The 19,326-nt window shown below is 47.9% G+C and overlaps 1 long non-coding RNA gene across 1 annotated transcript; it reads right to left on the reverse strand.

Moving 5' to 3' along the window:
* Positions 1 to 8,927: 8,927 nt before the first annotated feature.
* Positions 8,928 to 13,971, reverse strand: LOC141082210 (uncharacterized). The gene is made up of 3 exons (XR_012230460.1): positions 13,796 to 13,971; positions 9,068 to 9,191; positions 8,928 to 8,984 (listed from the first exon to the last, which is right to left on the reverse strand). It is a non-coding gene; the product is annotated as an uncharacterized lncRNA (long non-coding RNA).
* Positions 13,972 to 19,326: the final 5,355 nt, after the last annotated feature.

The following is a 19,326-nucleotide window of genomic DNA, read 5'->3' on the forward strand; positions in this document are numbered from 1 at the left end:
TTCTTTTCTCCATGCTCAATGTGGTACACACAAGGACACAGGACAGAGGTTGAGTCAACTTTAATCCATGTCAACTGGCTGCAAGTGTGATTTAGTTATTGCCAACACCTGTTAGGTGCCACAGGTAAGTTACAGGTGCTGTTAATTACACAAATTAGAGAAGCATCACGTGATTTTTCTAACAGTGCCAATACTTTTGTCCACCCTCTTTTTTATGTTTGGTGTGGAATTATATCCAATTTGGCTTTAGGACAATTCTTTTTGTGTTTTTTCATTTAAGACAAATTAAATGAAGATAATAATACCAAAGAATTTGTGTTTGCAATCATTTTCAGGAAGAAACTGAGTATTATCTGACAGAATTGCAGGGGTGTCAATACTTTTGGCCACAACTGTATATGTATTTCATCTAGATCTCACTTGCCTGCTGTAGGCTATATGCTATATACTTACAGCATATACGCTATATACTCATTCATGTGCACCTAGATATAATCACAGCTGTCCTGAACTTTATAATCAGTTGCTAATGATGACCTAACCCCATGAGCCAGGGCCTGGGGAGCTGATGTTATCTCATGATAGCATTATCTTGTGACATTTGTCCCAGACATACAGAAGAGGAAGTAAGGCCAGATGTGCCAGCCGATATCTGAACATTGCTGACATTGTAAGACAAGGGGCAGTAAATCATCTGATTCTTAAATCACCTCAGGTCGGACACCCATATATGTACATGTATTTAAACTGACCAATTAGATAAGAAGTTCAGCCTTTATGTTAATGAGTAACCACTCCTTTGTACGAACTGATAAAACCAAGTATATTCAATAAACTTCCAGAGTTTTGCTGGAATGGATTGCTGCTAACTAGGTGTGGCGTCTTTCATTCTTTGAGCGCTCAATAAGACTCAGCCACAGCACGCACGAGGGTATATCTAACTAATCAATCAAATTTCCATGCCAATTGGCGCCCAGACGCGAGGCTGTGGACGAAAACGCAAGGGGATCCTGCTGACCGGAGAGGACAGAGGTGCCGGCCAAGGCCTTGGCTCATGGGAACGGAGATTTGCGCAATTCCATAAGTAAGGTAAGAAAATCTAGTTATCTTACCTGAATGTTCCCTGTGCCCAGTCCGGGTCAGCAACTCTAGCCGGTCAGTGTGGTCACCAAACCAAGGTAGTGTAAAAAAGTCCACCCTTATCCAAACCCTGGGATAAGCTAAGTGTCTGCTGTGGTCCTGTGTGTTTTGATCCGGGAGAGAGCTGGTGGAAACACGGTGACTGATTTGTGCTTGTGGCTGCTGGGAAACTGATAACAGGGTAGTTTGACTCGCTCAGATAGGTCCTCACAAATACACCTGGACACAGGGGAAGGACAGGAGAAGCCTTGCCCAGGGACAGGTGGTGGGGTCTTACAGAGTTATCACAAGGCGAATCTCACATCAAGCTATCACAATAAACACCTGTGCATAGGAATGGACAACAGCGCCCACGCCAGGCACGCGGTGGTGTTAGCTTAGGGGAAATATTGCAAGCCAAACCACTTGACAAATTGCCACCAACACACCTGGTCACAGGGAAGGACAGGAGAAGCCGGCCCAGGTATCAGGTGGTGGCAGTTTCGTGGGATTTATCACATTCCTGTTATGGACGAGCCAGCCAGGACGTCCGAAACAGCGTGGTAAACATTCCCGGGTCACCAAGCGTAGTGCACCTAGTGTGGTTAGCAGTTATGGGTTACCAGCAGCTGTTTGACATACGTGTCACAAAACAAGGGCTTCGATCTCTACCCAGACGTCTATATGTGCATCAACCTGTTTTTTCCACTGCAGTTCTCCACAAAGATCTGAAGCAGAAAAAGTTTTTCCTTTTTTATTGTACACTTCCTCTTTTGCCTACAGGGTGTGCCCCTGAGAAATATATATATTTTTTTCATATTGTCATATTTGTACTCTGCTTTTCCCTATTTTATGCTTTATCTTGCATTTTTGGTGGAGATTATTGTTACTGTAGTGTGAGCATTTTCGGGAAAGTTGGGTCTTTTTGAGTATATCACTGCAGTCTCCGTTAGGTTTTCTTTTTCTCTCTCTTCCATTGTTCTCAGAAGATTTCACTGAGAGACGCAGGCAGAAAAAAGGGAAGTGTGTGTGTTCTGCAGTCAGCACACTTTTTATATTGTTGGAAGTGTACTTGCATCGATCTTTAATTTTTTCGAAGTGGTTTCTAAGTTTTATCAACTTTTTGATTTGTTTTTCCTTTTAAAAATCTTTTACTCCCTGATCATTTTTCTCTTTTTCTTTTGGGTTTTTCCATTTTTGAGTTTTGTTTTCAGTCTTTTTGATTTTCACTTCTCAGACATTTTTCCTTTTCCTTTATTTTGTTTAAAACAGAAATTTTGCCTGCTTTTGGTTATTCCTGTGTTCTCTTGTCAATTTTGATTTTCCATTTTGTGTCCACTACTTTTGAAATTTTTTACTAAATATTTTTGTTTTGTTTTTCATTCCTTTTTAAGCAAGTTAAAAGGGGTTGCAAAGTTTTTAAAGTTTTGATCACTTTTTTCAGTTTTTAAAACAGACATAGTATGTGGTTTTGCAAGAACAGTTTCCTTTAAAGCTGTAGCATGGCATGATGTATTGAAAGGAAAAAGGGAAGTAGCTAGTAATTGCCGTCTGCATTTCTTAAAGTGACAGCGGATTTTACAGTGTAGAAGGTGCTAACAGATAGTGTGAACAGGAAAGGATTGGTTTTTTTACGTGTAGAGAAAAAGTGTTTTCAGCGGCATTCTAATCTGTGCCGTCTGAGAGGTACCACAGATCTAAGCATGCCTTCTGTGATGGCAGAAGGGGGGCAGCAGGTCGCTCCCCCCACCATCTCCTCTCTCCCCACTCTTCCCTCCTCCCATCTCTCTCACCTCTCTCTTCCCTCCATCTCCGCTATTCTCACTCCCAACTCCCCTCTCTCATCTATTTCTCCTCCTATACCTCATCCTCCCTCACCATATCTCTCTCTCCCTCCTCTATCTTATTCATCTCCACCTATCTCTCCCCCTTCTCTCTCTCATCTCTCCTCCCTCTCCACCATCATCACCAACATCATCTCTCATCCCCCTCATCTCCACTTTCTCCTCCTCTTTTGTCTCCTCCCCACTCTCCTCCTATTCCAAATCTCTCCTCCACCCTCCCCTGCTCCTCTCTCCCCCACCCACCTCTCAGTTCATCGTCACCAGCTGGCCCAGTGCCAGAATCAGACAATGAGGTGTCCCTATTTCCACAAGGCACCCTCTCTAAAGAGACAGCTATGACACCGGGAGAAGAAAGTGAATCACTCCCCACACATAACAAAACAGGTGCCCTCCCTATACAACAGCTAGCAGAAGGGAGGTGTGTGCCATCAGAGACTGCACCTGCTAAGTCTAACACGGAGCTGCAGTCTCAGAAGGGGGGAGTACTACCCACACAATGGCACAGTTCCACCTCTGATGAACATGAAGAGGAGATTATGCTTCATAGTACTAGGAGAAACTCACAGACACCAAGTAGGCAGAGGCAGATAGAGCCAGAACTCTTACACTATGTGCCCTTCACCCCTAGTCAGGTGTTCAGTATTCTAAGAAATCTGCCAAACCCAGATATGGACCCAATGCCATTTTACCGAAGAATGCAGCAGAGCCAGCAGACATATGCTGCAACCTGGAGTGATCTCTGGTCCATAATGGAGATAAAAGCAGGTGAAACACTCTGGCCAATCATGAAGGAACACTTCAAGCTTCCATCAGAATTAGATGTGCATTCCTGGGAATCAGGATCAAAGCTAATTGAACAGCTCAGAGAGTGGGCCAAAGCCAGACAAGCACTCAGCATGCATAACATGAGCCAGGCCGAGACAGAGTCTGTACACGAGTTTCATGGCAGAGTGAGGCAAGTATTCCAAATTTTAGGCTTCACTATTCATGATCAGATACACGGACAAATGTTGGCACAAGCCTTTGTGCATGGACTAAGAAAACCAATCAAGAAACTATTGATAGTGGCCAGGCCTGAGTACAGGACAATAGCAGTAGATGTCCTGCTCGCAGTAGCCAGAAGAATTGAGTCCCTCCCAGGAGTGCAGAGGACAGGCCCTCCTGTGGTGGCCACTGACGTGAAGGAGCAACTATCACACAGAGTCAGGAGAGCTAGCAAGTGTTTCAACTGTGGCAACCTTGGCCATTTCTGGAACCAGTGCACAGCACCCCAGGAACCCAGGTCATCCCGCGGAGGAATAGGCCAAGAAAGAAACACAGAAGACAATGAAGAACCCTGTCCATAGGACAGAGGCAAACCAGGTCCGCCAGACGTCACGCCCCTGACATGTGAAACCCCGTCAGCGGACCCAATACCTCAAATCACTGGGGGCTGTCATATTTTTCCTTGTGGACACTGGTGCAGTCAGAAGTGAAAATCCCCGACCCCACCAGTCTATCAGAGCACTGTGTGTCTTATATAGGGACTGCAGGTCAAGACAGACGTTCCCCAGCTTGCAAGACCCTGAGCATGTGGACACAGCCAGGACACTCCATCTCGTTCCAGTTTATGGTGGAGACCTGCCCACCACACCTGATGAGAGCAGACCTACTGCATGAACTGAAGGTGACCAAAGTGTCCCATGAAAATGTGACCTTGACCTCCTCTCCACCCCAGGCCCAGGAAGAATCAATCATGCCCATGCTGGTGGCCCTACAAGAGCCTCGCTCGAACAACCGGTTCAAGTCTACCCAAGGAGGTGCTGGACATAGCACCCGGAAGCCTATGGTCCAAGGGAGACTTCAAGTTGTGCCAGTGTGGGTGTCACTCAAGTCTGGAACCCCGGACGCTCAGAAGGCCCAGCATCCGCTGCTCATCACCCAGAGCCAAACTGCCTCTGACCAACTGGAGGTCTAAGTGGAACTGCGGTTCAAGAAATGGCCTAAGAACTTTGGCATGGGCCAGGAAAACTCTCAACCCAGAGGGACCACACCCGCTCCGTGAGATGGCTGCACTGCTTCCAGCTCCAGAGGATCATCTTGGACAAGATTCTGAAGGTGCTCCCTGAAGTTAATCCAGGCCCTGGACTGGAAGACAACCACTTAGCTCCTCAAACTGGTTAACAAAAGCTGACCTGAGATCAAGCTGGGTGAAAGGAACTGCTGCAGGCTGGTAAAGAAGATGCCCCAGCAAAAAGACCCCCTGTGAGAGCAAGAAAGCTCGGCTGGACGTCATCTCTGATGAAGAGGTCACCAGTATAACGGCTTGTTTTCCTGCTGGCCCTCTGCCAGAAGATGGGAGTCACTCACGGCACTGTGAAGAGCAAGGCCAGATTGAACCGCCTCACTCATGGGAATCATCATGCAGTCCCAGCTTTTCTCAATCAAGAGGAAGACTGTGAAAGGAGAACCAGACTGGGTTGAATGGTGCATAACCTGAGGGCTGTGAACAAAGCAACCGTGTTTGAAACCCCAGTTGTGCCAGATCTGCACACTCTGCTGACAAATGTGCCAGCCACAGCAACGGTGCTCACGGCAATGGATCTGCCTGAAGCTCTCCTCAATGTTCCCCCCCCACCTGGACGACCAGTTCCTGAAAACGCACAAGGGGGGTGCGAAACAAATGGACAGTGATGCCCAAGAGGGCCCGGAACAGCCTTTCACAGCTCGCCAGAGCATTGTCCTCCATCCCCGTCAACTGGATTGCGGAGCATGCAGAAGTCATCGACATCGCTACCTGCACAGCGCTTTCCATGTCTCCTCTACTCTGCCTGACGGAGCAGCAACGTAAGTTCTGCGAAACAGAGTCCAGTGGTGTCAAAAAGCAAGTTCCTGAAGACACCGTATCGCCCACTACATGAAACACTTGACAGATGACCGGAAGACCGCGGAGGAGAAGATGGCTCCCTCAACAACTCCGAAGATGCAGGCCTTCCTTGGTCCAGTCTCGTACTGCAGAACTTGGATCCCTGGTGCTCCAGGCTTAATGCAGCCTCTGCACAATTGCATCAGCGCATTGCAGCCTTCATCTCGTACAGGAAACTGAAAGACTTCATAGTCTCTGCGCCAGCTCTAGGCCTCCCTGACTACGAGAAGCCATCCCGTCTGTGCCGAACAGAAAAGGAAGGACAAGGATGGAGAAGGTCATGCTACTGGCCTAAAACAGACCCGCCGAGGAAAACCAGAGGCCTCTAGACTACCTCTCAGCCGGTCTGGATCCAGTTGCAAGGGGGGGCCCTCCTGCATGAAAACAATATCTGCAGCACACGTCCTCCTGACAAGGCTGCTCTCCACCACTTTTCAGTGCTCTCAGCCGTTACCTGTCTCTACTCCCACTTCCAAGGGGTGATGCGGTTACGGACCCTCAGATGAAAAGTCTGCAAGATACTGTAGATGGCTCCAGTTTTGCAGATGATGAAAGAAGGTTCCACACGGGATGTGCAGTGACCAGCCATCAAGACATCCTATGGTCCAGAAGTTTGTCAGCCCAAGAAGCGGAACTGGTAGAGCTGACGAAAGGTCTGCCACATTGCAAGGAACAAAACTTCCAGGTACTCGCATGACATGGCACCCGACTTCAGACCCATCTGGGCTGCAAGAGACTTCATCACAGTAAGCGGATCGGCCATGAAGCATCATGGAGCCATCAGAGACCTGCTGGACGCTCTTCAACTACTAAAAGTGGTGGGAGTGTTGAAGGTCAAGGCACACGGAAACCTGAACACAGTAGAGACACGGGGCATCAACAGCAGACGTGGCAGCCAAAGAAGCAGCCAAGAGGAAGACAATATGGAAAATGGGAGAGGTCGTAGAGTCGGACGGCTACTACAAGACGACTGAAGACGAGAAAGCCTGACAAAATGACTTCCCGAAGCCTGTACAAGAAGTAGCATGATCAGACTCGGAAAGAGAAGGAAAGCTGGATGCTGTAGGGCAAAAGCACTGGGCTCCAAGAAACCTGTCTACCTCAAACATGTCTACCTCAAGACGTCTACCTCAAGACAGACCCAGTCTACCTCAAAGTGTGTACCCTACGGCGGTTCAATGGGCACATGGCCCCCGCACAGAACTGACGACACAGATGAATGACCTGATTGACTGGACTCTCACCTTAACAGCCAAATTCCCAGCAGCTGTTTGGCCTCGGACAAATTCAACATCGGACAAGCGGGAAAAGTTCCCCCACATCATCTGGCCTGAAGACTTCCCAGTAAGGATCCGGTTGGCGAAGACTACTGCAAAGAAGCTACCCTCAAAAATAGTGTGCAGATATGGGGGTTCCAGAAGCAATAGCAAGTGATCAGGGACCCACATACACAGAAAACCTGACACAAGAGATCTGATCAGCAGTAGGGTTAGATTTAGGCCTACACACACTTCCCACCCCATCCTACACCATAGACTAGGTGGGACATTCAAGAGCAGCATGCTAAAAAATTTGCCCAAGAGACAGACAAACCCTGACATTAGACACTCCCATAGGCTCAGAAAAAGCTGTCACCAATATGAAACTTGATTTGGGTCTAACCCCCATGTTAGGGGTATTCTTTACTTAGCAGTTGACTATGCAAAATGATACTTTGTCTGCATGTGTAACTGAATTTATCAAGAATCTTTCTAATGTCCATTCTCGAGTTTTCTCCTTCATTGCCAGGTCCAGATTCGGTGCCTGGTATGCACACCCTGAGGTCAGGAGACTGCTGAGTGTTGGTGGAAAAAGTCCGTAAAGAGAAGCACTCGATCCCAGATTTGATGGCCCTTCTCCAAGTGCTGACGCCGCCAACCTGGAAGGAAAACCCCCACCTGAATCCACGCACCGCATTGCAGGAAAAGGCCTTCATACCAGAAGATACACCTGAGCTGGAATGATGCCGTGGATGACCTACCTGACTGAATAAGTTACCTACCTGATAGAGAATACACATGCACTGACTGCATAGACTGCTAACTAAGAGACTTTGATTACATTGCACAAAACCCCCGTTAGGGACAGATCTCCTGACCGCCCATTTGCGAAAGTCTGTACAGAGGAGGATGTATGCGCTAGGCGTGCGTCAAACCACTGGCAGCATAAAAGAGTTGCAGCGCTTTGGGTCAGGAGCAGGACTTTAGGGCAAGTGATATCTAAGGGGGGATTGTTATGGAAATATATATGTATATGTATTTCATCTAGATTTCACTTGCCTGCTATAGGCTATATGCTATATACTTATATACTCTATATACTCATTCATATGCGCCTAGATATAGTCACAGCTGTCCTGAACTTTATAATCAGTTGCTAAAGATGACCTAACCCCATGAGCCAGGGCCTGGGGAGCTGATGTTATCTCATGATAGCATTGTCTTGTGACATTTGTCCCAGACATACAGAAGAGGAAGTAAGGCCAGATGTACCAGCCGATATCTGAACATTGCTGACATTGTAAGACAAGGGGCAGTAAATAATCTGATTCTTAAATCACCTCAGGTCAGACACCCATATATGTACATGTATTTAAACTGACGAATTAGATAAGAAGTTCAGCCTTTATGTTAATGAGTAACCACTCCTTTGTACGAACTGATAAAACCAAGTATATTCAATAAACTTCCAGAGTTTTGCTGGAATGGATTGCTGCTAACTAGGTGTGGCATCTTTCCTTCCTTGAGCGCTCAATAAGACTCTGTCTAATTAGGACAGGCCACAGCACGCACGAGGGTATATCTACCTAATCAATCAAATTTCCATGTCAGTGTCAGCTGTAATCCTGCCATCTCCACCGTTCTCATTAAACAAGTATAAAACATATAATACTGGTGGATAAAACAAGACTGAGCACAAGACCTTCACAGCTGTCTACACATCATAGAGGAGATCTCCTGACACCTTCTCTCCATCTACCTGATGATCCTGAGGAGCACTGGGATCTTCTTGGTTACAGTCCTGTGGAAGAAGAGGACGGGAACATCTCTCTGGTGTTGTCCTCTTACTGGATAGATCTGGAGGAAACACATACAGGGACTGAATTCATTCTCTACATACAGATAATTATAGGCCGTGTGTATTTAGTCCTGTCTATTACCTGGTGATGTGAGGAGCTGGTGAACCTCCATTATGACGTCGTTGTAGAGATCTCTGTGTCCTTCTAAATACTTCCACTCCTCCATGGAGAAATAGACAGCGACATCCTGACACCTTATAGGAACCTGACACATACAATGATACCGTCATCCTCCTGATCCCTTAATAGTGTTACTGTATAATGTCGGTCTGTCATTCCAAGGATGTCGTTCTAAGGCTAACAACTGAAATATGCCTGAAAATGACTCCCTGCTATAGATGCTTCATTATTATTACTATCACTCTGACAATCGATCTGCTTCATCCACAGGTATGTGTTCTGGCTGCAATACCATCATCACACATCTTTCCTGAACCCCAATCACCCCTGAATCTGTCTGCTATCAATGGTATGTGTTCTGGTTGCAATACCATCATCACACATCTTTCCTGAACCCCAATCACCTCTGAATCTGTCTGCTATCAATGGTATGTGTTCTGGCTGCAATACTATCTCCCTTAGCATTTCCTCTTGTTACTTCTAATTAATCATCTCCTGTGTCTGCATCCAGTCCCCCTACTGCTCCTTCCTTTCAGATCACACCTGGGCCCTTTCATATGCTGTTTAGTATAAATTCAGACTAAAGCCCCCGTCACACATAGCGATGCACCAGCGATCCCGACAACGATATGACCTTGTCGGGATCGCTGGTGTGCTGCTATATGATCGCTGGTGAGCTGCCAAACAAGCAGATCTCATCAGCGATCAAGACCAGCGACGACTCGGGTAACAAGCATGCTCGTTGCTTAGTTACCCGCTGTGTACCTTGGATACCAGCGTGCTGGCGCTGGGAGCCAGTATGCAAGGTACACAGCGGGTAACTAAGCGACACGCGCACTTGTTACCCACGGTTTACCTTGGATACCAGCTCGCTGATCAATCGTCTCATGCTGCCACATGCAGCGATGCGTGCTGGCCAGCGGGAGACTAACGATCAAAAAAATGTCCAGGGCATTCGAGCACGATCAGCGATAAATGGTGGTGGGCGGTCGCTGATACGTCACACACAGCGAGATTGCTGATGAGATCGCTGTTACGTCACAAAACTTGTGACTCAGCAGCGACCTCGCTAGCGATCTCGCTGTGTGTGACGGGGGCTTAAGAGGTCTGCCTGACCTCGGTCTGTTATTCCAAGGATGTCTTCTAAGGATAACATCTGAAATGAGCCTGAAGTGACCAGAAGGTACGACTAACCACTGCGTTTACATGTTCTAAATTTCTTTTGCCTTCTAAATTACTCTCACCATGCTGACATACGCACTAACAGTTATGGCTCCACTACTACTCACTCTCCTTCGATATCCACAAACCCCAGCACCCGCTAACCAAATAATAATCTCTTCTTCCCTCTGGCCTCCCCACCTGACCTCCTCTGCTGGCCTGCTCCTCGACCTCATAGCTCTCCTAATAAAATACAAAACAAGCCACCCACCCTCCTTCTCCCACATGCTCTCCCCTCACTGCTGGCGACATATCTCCCAACCCTGGACCCCCACAACCCACACCTCCCATTATTACCCCCTTCTATCGTTCCCAAACCAACACAAACACCAGAAATCTTTCCCACCTCAAATCCGTGCCCTTGACGCCCACCACCATGCTCCCACTCTCTGGATCACTCTGGAATGCCCGCTCCGTCTGCAATAAACTCCATGTGATTCACGACCTCTTTACCTCTCATAATTTTTCCTTCCTTGGCCTCACCGAAACATGGTTGACACCCTCCGACACAGCCTCCCCTGCTGAGCTGTGTTACGGCGGCTTCCACTTCACCCACACTCCTCGCCCTGGCAACAGACATGCTGGAGGAGTGGGCCTTCTCCTTTCTTCCAATTGCACCTTCAACCCAATCCCACCTCTACCCTCCCTTATCCTCCCCTCTTTTGAAGTCCACTCTGTCTGCATCTACTCTCCCTCCAACCTCCAAGTGGCCATCATATACCGACCTCCAGGCCCGACCAATGCCTTCATTGACCAATTATCCACCTGGCTCCTTCACTTTCTCTCTGCTGACATTCCCACCATCATCATGGGTGACTTCAACATCCCCATTGACACCCACCATTCATCAGCCTCCAAACTCCTGTCCCTTACTTCATCTTTTGGACTTACTCAGTGGTCCTCCTCAGCAACCCGCACAGACGGACATACATACATTAAACGTGGTCTTCACCCGCCTCTGCTCTCTTTCTAACTTCACCACCTCCCCTCTCCCTCTATCTGACCACCATCTACGCACTTTCTCATCCCTGTTCTCCACCTGTCACCCATGTCCAGCAGCATGCGCACCCCCGCACAAACCTCACATCTAGACACTCGCACACTCTCTGACTCTATTCTACCACTGTCCTCCATATCTTCGCTCCACGACACAGACACTGCAACTACTTTCTACAATGCCACTCTTGCATCAGCCATGGACTCAGTCGCCCCTGTCATGCATAACAGAGTGCGACGAATCAATAGACAACCCTGGCACAATAACACCACTAAAAAGCTTCGGCAAGCATCCAGAATTACAGAACGATGCTGGAAGAAAACACATTCGCAAGACGACTTCACTGCACTAAAACAAGCAACACTTGCATTCAAATCTGCCCTCACCTCTGCTAAACAGGCCTACTTTACATCCCTTGTATCTTCCTTATCCCACAATCCCAAACAGTTGTTCAATACTTTTAACTCCCTCCTCCGCCCACCACTGCCTCCTCCGACTTCCCTCATCTCTGCCGAGGACTTTGCCGCACACTTCAAAAACAAGATAGACCAAACACGGCAAGTCTTTATTGCTTAACCACAACAACCCTTTTGCACACCAGACCAATGCCCAAACCCCATAACCTCCCTATCTAACATCACTGAAGGGGAGCTTGCTCATCTTCTCTCCAAATCACACCTCACCACTTGTGCACTTGACCCTATTGCCATCCCACATCCACCCCAACCTCACCACCACACTTATCCCATCCCTAACCCACCTCTTCAACCTATCACTAACTTCTGGTACCTTCCCTTCTGCTTTCAAACATGCCACAATCACGCCTATCCTTAAAAAGCCAACCCTCGACCCAACAGCCACGTCCAGCTATCGCCCAATATCGCTGCTCCCATTCGCTTCTAAACTCCTGGAGCAGCATGTCCACGCAGAACTTTCCTCCCACCTCTTATCTAACTTGCTCTTTGACAATCTAAAATCTGGCTTCCACCACCATCAATCCACTGAGACAGCCCTGACAAAAATTACCAAAGACCTACTTACAGCAAAAGCTAACGGACAATACTCTATACTCCTCTTTCTAGACCTGTCCTCTGCTTTCAACACAGTTGACCACTGCCTCCTACTACAGATCCTCTCCTCCTTCGGCATCAAAGACCTCGCCCTATCCTGGATTTCCTCATACCTTTCCAACTGCACATTCAGGGTCTCCCACTCCCACACTACCTCCTCATCCCACCCTCTCTCTGTTGGGAGTCCTCCAAGGCTCTGTTCTAGGACCCCTACTCTTCTCAATCTATACACTTGGCCTGGGGCAACTCGTAAAGTCCCACAGATTCCAGTACCACCTTTATGCTGATGATACTCAGATCTACCTCTCTGGCCCAGACATCACCTCTCTGCTCTCCAGAATCCCGGAGTATCTATCACCTATATCCTCCTTCTCCTCTCGCTTCCTCAAACTCAACGTGGACAAATCTGAACTAATCATCATTCCCCCCATCTCACAGATCTTCCTTAACCGACCTTTCTATAACAATTGACAACATCACACTTTCCCCACTACTGGAGGTCCGCTGCCTTGGAATAAACCTTGACTCAACCCTTTTCTTCAAACCGCACATCCAAGCTCTCTCCACCTCCTTTCGCCTCCAGCTCAAAAATATTTCCAGAATCCGTCCCTTCCTCAACCCTCAATCTACTAAACTACTTGTGCATGCCCTCATCGTCTCCCGCCTCGACTATTGCAACATCCTTTTCTGTCGCTTCCCTGCTAACACCCTTGCACCTCTCCAGTCCATCCTTAACTCTGTGCCTGACTAATTCATCTCTCTCCTCGCTACTCCCCCGCTTCTCCCCTCTGCAAATCTCTTGACTGGCTCCCATTCCCTCAGCGTATCCAATTCAAATTACTAATACTGACCTACAAGCCCATCTATAACCTGTCTCCGCCATACATCTCTGAACTAATCTCCTGATACCTTCCATCACGTAATTTCTGGTCCTCCCAAGACCTCCTTCTCTCCTTCACACTTATTCGCTCCTCACCCAACCGCCTCCAAAACTTCCCCCGAATAGCACCCATCCTCTGGAATTCCCTGCCCCAACACGTCCGGCTATTATCCACACTCGGATCCTTCTTACGGAATCTGACAACCCACCTCTTCAGGAAAGCCTACAGCCTGCAATCATCCCCGCTGCCTCCTCACCACTACTGGAGCTACCGCGTCACCATCACTGGAGCTGCTGCAACCCCCCCAAACTACTGTCTCCTTCCCCACCATCCTGTAGCATGTAAGCCCGAAAGGACAGGGTCCTTTCCCCTCTGTATCAGTCTCTCATTGATAGTTTGCTTACTGTAAGTGATATCTGTAATTTGTATGGAACCCCTTCTCATGTACAGCACCATGGAACCAATGGTGCTTTATAAATAAATAATAATAATAATGTCCCAGCATTCCCAGCAGTGTCACCTCTCCAGTCAGCAGCTCAATCATCTTGTAGATGAGTTCTAGGATCTTCAGGTCACTGATGTCCTCATGGATCAGAGGGTGAGGTGCAGACCCCGTGATTGGGCTCAGGGGTCTTCCCCATCCCTCAGACACAGGGTCCTGACAGCGATCACTAGAGGTCTTCTTCACCACTGTGTAATCCTGGTAATGGAGAGACACATTAATAAATCTCACTACAGACATTTCCAGAGTCCTCACCTCTCCAGTTCTGTCCATCTGTTATTCCCACAGATAAGAATGATGTAATGTGACGTCATCAGAATCTCTCACCTCTCCAGTGAGACGGAAGAGGATCTCTAGGGTGAGGTGTAACATCCTCTCCGCCATCTTGGCTCTGTCCATATCCATCCTTGATGGGTAAATCAGGAAAATTCTCTTCTGTAGAAGATCTTCACTGAGAGGATCCGATATTGTAGAGACCTGAATGAGAAGAAGATGAGCCGATGTAACATCATAAGAATCCTGTGTAATAATACAATTACTGGAGATAATAAGGGAAACATATGAGGAGATTTATTATCTTACAGGGTTTAGTTTTCTCCCCTGACATCTACTAATAAAACCTATATATTTAGGCCACAGACAACAAGCAGTTTGCTCCTCGGAGTCGGCAGCTGAACACGTTCCTCATAGACTCATCTTCCATAACGTGAATTCTCGTCTCATTACCGACACTGGAATCGGCATTAGCAATACTGCAGGAGATATTCATTACACGCGACATGAGAAATAACTCCTTCATGATGAGGACGACATCTTCATCTCCTACTACGGCTCTAGAGACAGATTTGGCCAGAGTCGGTCACTGACTCCATCCCCACCGGCCGTCTATATGAAGGTTTCCCGTCTTCCCCGCACTGGAATCTTCTATCCCGTTAGATCTCAGCTCTGAGTCACACACAGAAGTTTGAGGCTTTAATTAAGAAAATATTTTTAGTTTCCACAATCAACACAGACAGAAATGATCTGATCCCAAAGTCTCCATGTACAGTGATTTATGGGGTTTATTTCTGGCCTTAGGCTTTCCTATATTACAAGAAAAACACCAGAAAAAGCCGATATTAAAATGTTTCAAAAGAAAAATTGGCTCCAACAATTCTTGTAAAAATGAGAGAAAAAAAATTAAAAAAGCAGAAGACATATTATTGTATTTTAACAAGTGAAACATTTTTTTTTTACAAATTAACTCTTTTGGGCCCCATAACATAGATGTACACTGCAGGGACAGCACAGGAGCGGCTGCAATAAAAACCCTAGCAGTATAACCACTTGCTGATGTGAAAAGCAAACATGGCATCTAAGGCTAGTTTCACACTTGCTTTTTTTTGCAGCGCGTTTTTCCCGCAAAAAAACGCATTGAAAAAACGCATACAAAAGCATACAACTGCTGCGTTTTTTTCAAGCATTTTTATGAGCATGCATGAAAAAAACGCAGCGTTTTTATGCGTTTGTATGCGTTTTTACCGCGTTTGCGTTTTTTTCCAACATTAGGTGGCCCCTCACACTAACCCAAACCATGACTTTACTAACCCTAACCCTGACCCTAACCCTGACCCTAACCCTTAACCAAATCATACTTAACCCTAACCCAAACCCTAACTAACCCTAACCCTGACCCTAACCCTGACCCTAACCCTAACCCTTAACCAAATCATACTTAACCCTAACCCAAACCCTAACTAACCCTAACCCTGACCCTAACCCTGACCCTTAACCAAACCATACTTAACCCTAACCCTGACCCTAACCCTTAACCAAACCATACTTAACCCTAACCCTGACCCTAACCCTAACCCTTAACCAAACCATACTTAACCCTAACCCTGACCCTAACCCTGACCCTTAACCAAACCATACTTAACCCTAACCCTGACCCTAACCCTGACCCTTAACCAAACCATACTTAACCCTAACCCTGACCCTAACCCTGACCCTAACCCTTAACCAAACCATACTTAACCCTAACCCTGACCCTAACCCTGACCCTAACCCTTAACCAAACCATACTTAACCCTAACCCTGACCCAAACCCCAACCCTAACCCTGACCCAAACCCCAACCCTAACCCTGACCCTAACCCTAACCCTAAACCCCCTTAACTAACCCTAACTCTAACCCAAACCCCTAAATTCCATGGTTAACAAAAAAAAACGCATGTGCAAAAAAACGCATACATGAGCATGCCAGTGCGCACATATGCGCATCCATAGGCTATAATGGCCATTTTTAGCGCAAAACGTGCGCATATGTGCGCATGCGCTTTTTTGCAGGGCCAAAAAATGCAACATGCTGCGTCTGGAAAATACAAACGCACACCCCAAAAAAACGCAGCGCATGAAAATCGCATACATGCGCTTACCAGCGTGCAGGTATGCGCACCCATGTTAAATATAGGGGAAAAAACGCATGCGCACATATGCGTTTTTTTCCAGCGCTAAAAAACGCAAATGTGAAACCAGCCTAAGAAGGTGTGACAGAGTTTGGCAGAATGTTCCTCCACCCCCCAAGTATTTGGCGGCCTAGTTACTACTATACTTATGTAAGAAGATGAGCCAGGGCAGAGTCAGCGGTTCTCGGTACACTTTGGGGCCGGAACTATCGGGACTGTCACCACTGTTGCTGAGGGACGATTACTTTGAGTGGGGAGGACCTTTGCACTGGACAGCAGGGGGCGTGGGGGAGATAGAAGGGGCTGAGCGAGGGAACAGGGGAGAATTGTCGGGAACGGCGACAGGAGAAGGAGAAGGATGACTCCTTCCCCACTGCTCCGACTGCTAATTCCTCATCAGCTATTCCCCAGCGGTTTGACGTACCCACTGACTATGTCCTTACTGAGCTGTCCCCAGACCTTCCTTTACTGGACGGCTCATTCCCGCTCTCAGTGAAAGACAATCTGACTCGCTCTGTTCCTAGCGACTAGTTCAGAGGTTTGCATGCTGCTGCAGCTTGCAAGCATGCATGCTGTTTGTGTACTGCGTCATTCCAGAGGAATCAACAAAAGAGACTGTTTCTACATTCCAACGCACTCAAGCCCAGTGAGCCTGGATACATGGGCACGGTCGGGAGACAGTACTTTTCGTCCCTCCGCAACAGGGTCAGAGACATTGTAGATGATTTACGATGCCGGCGGTAGATATTCCAGCCTCTCCACAACAAGAACTGCAAGCGATAAGTTCTCTCTTTTTCGTACACCTTTATTCCAAATATTGTGTTTTTGTGCAAATCTTGTAGTTGTGCTCAGTGTTCCCGCGTTTTCCCACTGTTGATTTCATCTCCCTGCGCGGAGTATTCCTTGTACCACAATAACCTGTTGTAGTAAACCCTGCTAACCCCTTCTCTGCCTCCGGCTCTTCACTGCATCCAACGAACCTCATTTCCAGTGCCCTCTTACATTTGGCGTAGTCGGCAGAATGCAGTCCAATTGCACAGAGGCCGCAGAACAGGCGGCTGGGCCCAGAACCAGTATCTCCCTGGGGGGCCATGCTGAGTAAGTTGCCTAAATATACGGGGTCCAATACTATGTTGTGGAGTTGGACGGAGCGCACGAGGGGTATGATGAGAATGCACCCTATGAGCCCTGCACTCAAGGCCGAGGTGGCCATTAAGGCTTTGGATGGAGAGGCTAGAGACTCTGTGAAGCTGCATACCCCCCGAGATCGTGATATGTTTTACCAAAGTTCTCCAAATTTTAGAGGTGACCCATGGGGACCCCACTCACATAGGAGAACTTAGGACTCGCCTGTTTAGCCGCATGCAAAGAGAGGGGGAGACAGTTACACAGTATATGAATGTGCTGCAAGAGTTACACACCACCATTGTTAGAAAGGACTGAGTGGTGATAGGGTCAGCAGATGTCGTGTTGCATGACTTGTTGGTGACTGGCTGCGGGATGCTCTGACCAAGCAGACTCAGAGAGCAGGTACGAGCGGACTCTCATATCACTTTTGCGGACATAGGAAAAGAGGCCCGCTTACGTGAACAGGAGCAGGGGGTGACAGTCCCAGTAAGGAAGGTCCAGAGGTGTGATGCAGCAGAGCAGTAAAGACTGTTGCTGAACCCCAATGGGTTGAAGAGATGAGAAAGGAGCTGTTGAATATTCAAGGGTTACTGGCTCAAGTGAAGGAGAAAGTTGAAATCGGTCAGTATGCAGCCGGGGGCCAAAGTGAAACAGAAGCCCGTAACGATGCCAGAAGGTTCCGCCGGCAGAGGCCCTTCGCTTGCTATAACTACGGAGAAGTGGGACATATGGCCAGGGAACGTCCACGGAGGAACGGGTCCCGGCCGCACCGTCCGTTAAACTAGAGGGCTCCGAGCCTGGGGGATGTCGCCCGGAACCAGAATGGAAAGGAAGGAGTAGTGAAAGTCCCACAAATCTGGGGTCTACGTGGCTGTTGGTCTGGGCCGAGTTAGATGGTCGAGCCGTGCTTTGCCTGGTAGATACTGGGTTCCAAGTGACCACGATGCCATGCCTGAAGGGTATTTCCGATGACACTTCCCAGAGCCTCTCCGGCCTGAGTGGGGCCCGGTAGTGAAGCTGACAGCGGCAAACCACTTGCCCATCCCGGTCGCATGGGTGGTGTGGATGCAGGTCTCCTTGTGAGGGAAAGATCTTGGACGGAAGGGTATAGTGCTGACACTGGGGGAAGCGTCACCCTGGGGATGAATATCCTGAAAGAGTTTGGAAAACTGCTCATCGATGAACCTTCTCATTTGTCTCTGAAACAGTGGAGTCCGCATACCCCCCAGTGACAAGTGTTTCAATGGTTAATTCGTACAGCTCAAGCTTAGGGAGGCCTCTAGTCAGGGGAAACATTAGAAAAAGTGGTTGTGCCGGCCTCCACTAAACTCACCCTACCACCAGGACAGATCATACTGACTGTCAGTCCGAGCACATGCCCCACTAGAGGGGGTAGAAGTACAGTTGGAACCCTCTGTAACAATTGCCTGCAGGACTCTTAGCGGCCCGGACACTGGCCATGGTGCGTGAAGGGACGGTTCCTGTATGCTGCGTTAATTTGACAGATCAGGAATTTGTCCTTCCACACAGGGGTGAAGTGGCACTGGTAGTGGGAATAACCTCAAGAAATTATACATCCACAGACCATACAGTTGGCAGTAAATCCAGAAAACCTGTGGTCGGTAAAGGTCACCACTTCTCCGACAGCCGAACCTCAATACATCCAGGAGGGTCGACGCATACTGGAACAGATGTGCGCCAAACTATCTGAACTCACCCCCACCAAGGTACAACAAGTGGAAGAGTTACTGCGGCGATACCAATCCATGTTCGCGAAACATGACGATGACTTTGGCTGCACTACAGCGATTACCCACAAAACACCAACGGGGGATACGGCACCCATTCAAGAATGTTATTGGCAGTTTCCCCCTCAGTTATATCAGGAAGTAAGAGAGATCTTCGGTCAGATGCTACAGGCGGGCGTCATCAGGGAGAGCCAAAGTCCGTGGGCATCCCCATTGTGCTGGTGCGA

Source organism: Dendrobates tinctorius, unplaced genomic scaffold, assembly GCF_039654945.1.
Source record: "Dendrobates tinctorius isolate UK_male_01 unplaced genomic scaffold, ASM3965494v1 ptg000017l, whole genome shotgun sequence".
Taxonomy (NCBI): Eukaryota; Metazoa; Chordata; class Amphibia; order Anura; family Dendrobatidae; genus Dendrobates; species Dendrobates tinctorius.